The following is a 6,000-nucleotide window of genomic DNA, read 5'->3' on the forward strand; positions in this document are numbered from 1 at the left end:
CACTAGAAATAATGACGTTTTACACATGATGGTGTAGGAAAGGTTTTGAAAAGTAGTTGGATAAGGGGATTGCTTTGAGTCAGTCCTTCATGCCTCATCCTGCCTCTGGATTTCTCATTGAGAATTTGTTGCGCTACTGGCTTGTCTGGATGAACACACTGGACACAGTGAAATACAGATACTTTTTTTTCTTCTTATACAGATACTTTTTTTTTCTTCTTTCTTTCTTTCGAGGTAACTGTCAGCTGCAACCAAGCTGATGGACCTTGCTTTCTGTTCCTTGTTCTCATTCACTTGAATTTGTGGTTTTGTTCTCGTCATTCATATAACTCCGCCTATGGTGGGGCGCCTTTGGTGTCCCAGCATAGCAGGTCCCAAGCTCTAGTAAAGGAGGAGGGTTGTGTTAGGCGTGGCGAGTCAATGTAAAAACTTAGCCACTTAAATGGAAATGAAACCCGAAAGAAAATCGTTGGGGCGTAACCCTCTTAGCGACGCGCCATATCGGAACCCGGGTATGGTGTTAAATGGGCAAGGGCCGGGTCGTCACCCCCGTGACGCGCCGTGTCGTGATCTGGGCATGGTGTCAAGTAACCAAGGATCGGGTCGTCGTTTCCTTAGTGGCGCGCTACATCGGCGCCTGGGTGTAGTGAAAAATGAGCAAGGGTCTTTGCATCAGAGTCGACGGGTGCGAAGGGTAAGGAAGCTAGTCGAACCAACTAGGATTCGTTTAGGTAGTTGGAATGTAGGGTCACTTACAGGTAAGTTAAGAGAATTAGTTGATACCGCGACTAGGAGGCGTGTAAATATATTATGCGTTCAAGAGACTAAATGGAAGGGTCAGAAGGCGAATGAGGTGGACAATACAGGTTTCAAGCTTTGGTATACAGGGACAGTCGTGAATAGAAATGGAGTAAGAGTTTTGATTGATAAGAGCCTCAAGAATAGTGTGGTGGGAGTGAGAAGGCAAGGAGATAGGATTATCTTAGTCAAGCCTGTCGTTGGTGATATGGTCTTGAACGTAATTAGTGCGTATGCCCCCCCCCAAGTAGGCCTCGATGAGAGTGCTAAGAGACAGTTCTGGGAAGACTTAGATGGCCTGGTTAGAGCTATACCTAGTAGTGAGAAGCTTTTTATAGGAGGAGATCTTAATGGGCATGTAGGTACTACAAGCGCAGGTTTCGAGGCAGTTCATGGAGGTTTTGGGTATGGTAGTAGGAATCAGGAGGGGGAGGAAGCTCTAGACTTCGTGGTAGCTTTTGACCTGATGATAGCCAACACTTTCTTTAGAAAGAGAGGATCTCATCTAGTGACCTTCAGTAGCGGACAACACTGTAGTCAGATTGACTTTGTCCTCGCAAGAAGAAAGGACAAACAAGCATGCTTGGATTACAAGGTGATACCAGGGGAGTGTGTTGTTTCTCAACATAAGCTTTTGGTGGCAGATTTTTGTTTTCAGATGCGTGCCCGTAGGGATAAACAAGCTAAGATTGAAAGAACAAAGTGGTGGAAACTGAAAGGGGAGACGTCAGAGGTATTTAGGGAAAGGGTTATCAAAGGGGACTCTTGGAAGGAAGAAGACGACATAAACAATATGTGGGACAAGATGGCAACCAACATTTGGAAGGTAGCCTCAGAGGTGTGTGGAGTAACCAAAGGAAGGGGACGTGAGGCTAAAGATACTTGGTGGTGGAACGAGGAAGTCCAAAAGGCTATTAAGGAGAAGAAAGAATGCTATAGACGCTTGTACCATGACAGGAGTGTGGACAACATAGAGAAGTATAAGGTGGCAAAGAAGACTGCAAAGCGAGCTGTAAGTGTGGCAAAGGGTAGAGCGTACGAGGATCTTTACCAACATTTGAGTACGAAGGAAGGAGAGAAGGACATTTATAGGATGGCTAGGGTTCGTGAGAGAAAGACACGGGACTTCAACCAAGTTAAGTGCATTAAGGATGAAAGGGAGCATCTCTTGGTAAAGGAGGATGAGATCCGACATCGATGGCAAGAGTATTTTGACAAATTGTTCAATGGTGAGAATATGGACACAACCTTTCAGTTGGATGACTCTTTTGATGACACCAATAGGCGCTTTGTGCGGAGAATCCAAGAATCTGAGGTCAGAGAGGCGTTGAAAAGGATGAAAGGAGGTAAGGCGATGGGACCGGATGGTATCCCAATCGAGGTGTGGAGATGCCTCGGGGACATAGCTGTAGTATGGTTAACCAAGCTGTTCAACCATATTTTTCGATCGAACAAGATGCCTGATGAGTGGAGGAGAAGTATATTGGTACCGATCTACAAGAATAAAGGGGATATTCAAAGTTGTACAAATTACCGAGGAATTAAGTTGATGAGCCATACTATGAAGCTATGGGAGAGAGTTATCGAGCATCGCTTGAGAGCAATAACGCGGGTCTCTATGAACCAATTTGGTTTCATGCCCGGAAGGTCAACCATGGAAGCCATTTTCTTAATAAGACAAGTTATGGAGCGGTATAGGGAGAAGAAGAAGGACCTACACATGGTTTTTATTGACTTGGAGAAGGCTTATGATAAAATACCAAGGAATGTTATGTGGTGGGCGTTGGACAAACATAAAGTCCCAACGAAGTACGTCGGGCTCATTAAGGACATGTACAGCAATATTATGACTAGAGTTCGAACAAGTGATGGAGACACGGATGACTTCCCGATTAGGATAGGACTACATCAAGGGTCAGCTTTGAGCCCTTATTTGTTTGCTTTAGTGATGGATAAGGTCACAAGGGACATACAAGGGGACATCCCTTGGTGTATGCTTTTTGCGGACGATGTAGTGCTAGTTGATGAAAGCCAGACAGGAGTGAATCAGAAACTGGAGTTATGGCGGGAGACTTTGGAGTCCAAAGGTTTTAGACTTAGTAGAACTAAAACTGAGTATATGAGATGTGACTTCAGCACTACTACTTAGGAGGAGGAAGATGTTAGTTTGGAAGGTCAAGTAGTGCCTAGGAAGGATACCTTTCGATATTTAGGATCAATGCTACAGAGGGACGGGGATATTGATGAAGATGTTAGCCATAGAATCAAAGCAGGGTGGATGAAGTGGCGGCAAGCGTCTGGTGTCCTATGTGACAAAAGGGTACCACAGAAGCTAAAAGTCAAGTTTTATAGGACGGCGATTAGACCTGCTATGTTGTATGGTGCAGAATGTTGGCCTACGAAAAGACGACATATTCAACAGCTAAGTGTCGTGGAAATGCGTATGTTGCGTTGGATTTGCAGTCATACAAGAAGGGATCGAGTTCGGAACGATGATATACGTGAGAGATTAGGGGTAGCGCCAATTGAAGAAAAGCTTATGACAGAACCGACCAATTATACGAAATTAAGTAAGAAAATCATCCACCAGAGCAGACGATTGAACAAACTTAAGCCCGTATAACCCGGTAGTCCGTGAAATCACGAAGGATTTCAAACCAACTCGTGTCCCAGCCATGATCGTAATAAGTTTAGCGGTCACCATCACAAATTACATAAAAGTTCGCATCACAGATACATCAGAGTTTAAACATAGTTATTACAAACCAGTTCGAATAAAAGTAGCGGAAGTCATTTGTTCAAACCACACACACTCACACGGAGTTTAAATATAGTGCCAGCGAATGATCATCTCTAGCAAAAGCATCAGATGAGACGTAAGGAATGACCATGCCCATGGTACTAAGCATCACCCATCGCAGGATAAAGGCAGTTGATACAGTAGCCGTAATACATCTGCCCATCTGCAACAAGTGGGAATAAAACCCTGAGTACGAGAAGGTACTCAGCTAGACTTACCCGACATAACCGAAAATAATTGACACCAAGGATTATGAAGGGCTTTATAGTAGGGTAGCTGACTCATTTGCAAAAAGAAGCATTTTTAGCATTTCAAGAACCTTTCTAAAAGCATTATTGCCAAGTTAATTATTATTAATCTGTCAACTAGATTTGTACCTATACTAGAGTAAACATGTGATTAAGCAGATAATGATAACCAATGATCATTAAACAACTTCCATACTGTCATATTCATTATAACTGTCCAAGTGTTCCATAACATTTACTACGATGAAGTAACTCAAGTTAAGTGCTCACTATCCAGGAGCGATGGCGATTCGAATCGATTCCTAACCAGCTGGTGATTTAGTTCCTTACACAAACCTCACTCACCCGCTAAAGTGAGATATTGATCACCGAGTCAACCTTCCAGGAATCTCGAGTTTGCCAGGAACCACATGTACCCGGGGGTCGACCGACTGCACTTTGGTCTTATCATCCCGCCCCCGTGTCCTACCACACCTGCTCCGGCACAGTGCGTTGCGGGCAATCTACTCGGCCCGAAAAATCTCCCAGCTTCGCGGTCGGAAGGTACTTTATCCGGCCAGCTAAATGTAAGGCATACGTTCAACATGACTCGAGGCCCAACAACGGTCGGTCCTTAATCGACACAGACGGAAACACTACAGTCCAAAACTCTGCAAGTCTCCGTCCGGTCTCAACTTCATTTAACACTTAGTTATACCATGACTTCATAGTCATCCAAGCAGATCCAGGTAACCACCTATAGCTCGCAGGTGACAGGAAATCACCTGACTTCTACCGGTCTAAGCCAGCTAAGCATTGACTCGACTGCGGATACCAGGGTAACAAGGATATAGTATAACAAAGGTAGACAAGGTATAATGCAGCAACTGGTTACAAACAACTCCTGAACGTAATGCATCAATTAAAGTAAAGCATTTAATTAAATAATCGCAAACCGGGAGAAAAATGCTCCGGGGCTTGCCTCTCTCGAAGGAGCTCGGGCGGTGATCGGGGCACTCCGGAAGTTCCTCAACGTCCTCCTCGTCGGCTTCTGGCACTTCCTGCTGCTGCACCTCGAGCTGCTCCTCGGGCTCCTCGGGTATGACGACTGGGTTCTCGGTTTGCGATCCTATATGATGCAATGCGCGTAAGTGATTATGCAAACGGTGCATCGAAGGAGATGAATGCAATGGATATGTTTAAATGCAAGGTAGTCAACATCATCCAAGAAACTATACTACAAGCACATGTCATCTACTGCATTCTCTTCTACTACTAATATGTTAAGTCAACATATCTTATGAAATGCTTCAAAGATACACCGAAGCTTTACTAATTTCTTAATCACACTTAAAGCAACACTTGCTTAAACCCTAATTAATAATAGGGTTTGAATAGCAACATATATTTCTGATGCTCCTAAAAATCTGAGAAAATTACAGTAGCATAATACTATCCTAAACAAACTACCATAAAAATTTCATGGCATTTGGATAAGTAAACTATCCTACACAAAAATGACAAGCTATAGCATAAAAATGAGCATGAAATTACTTTGTACTATGAAAAGTGTCAAACAACAGAATTAATATTTTTCCTAGGTTCTCCATAGCATATAATGACTGTCCAAAAATTATCACATGCATGTTTTATACAAAGTTTGCTCTCTAGCAAAAATAACAAAAATCAGCCATTAAAGGTACTTGAACTACACCTAAAACTTTTCCCACAGTACATGCATGAAACATATTTTTCCTAGGAAGTACATGACATAACAAGATTAACAAACTTAGAATCATATTTTTCTGAAGACTATAGATTTTTTTACACATTTTTCAAGTTATCAACAATATCCATGATTAAATAAAACCCTACAGAAGAGTATTTCAAAAATGACATGCACAATTTTTCCCCAGTAGATCTGATGATAAGGAACCTAGAAAAGTTTGTTTCAACAAATTTGGAGCAAGTTTGATCACCCAAACATTTTTCAAACCATTTTAGATTTCAAATAATAAAGAATAAAGGGAAATCAAATCACTTAAACGTTACTGGGCCAGCCCGTGGAAATGAACTGGCCCACGGCCACAACCGGCATGCGTGGCCCGAGCGTGAGGGAGGGGGAGACGGCCCAACAGGGCGTCAGCCCACGGCCTGGCTCGGCTTGGCCGGCTG

The sequence above is a fragment of the Miscanthus floridulus genome, chromosome 19 (assembly GCF_019320115.1).
Source record: "Miscanthus floridulus cultivar M001 chromosome 19, ASM1932011v1, whole genome shotgun sequence".
In the NCBI taxonomy this organism is placed as follows: domain Eukaryota; kingdom Viridiplantae; phylum Streptophyta; class Magnoliopsida; order Poales; family Poaceae; genus Miscanthus; species Miscanthus floridulus.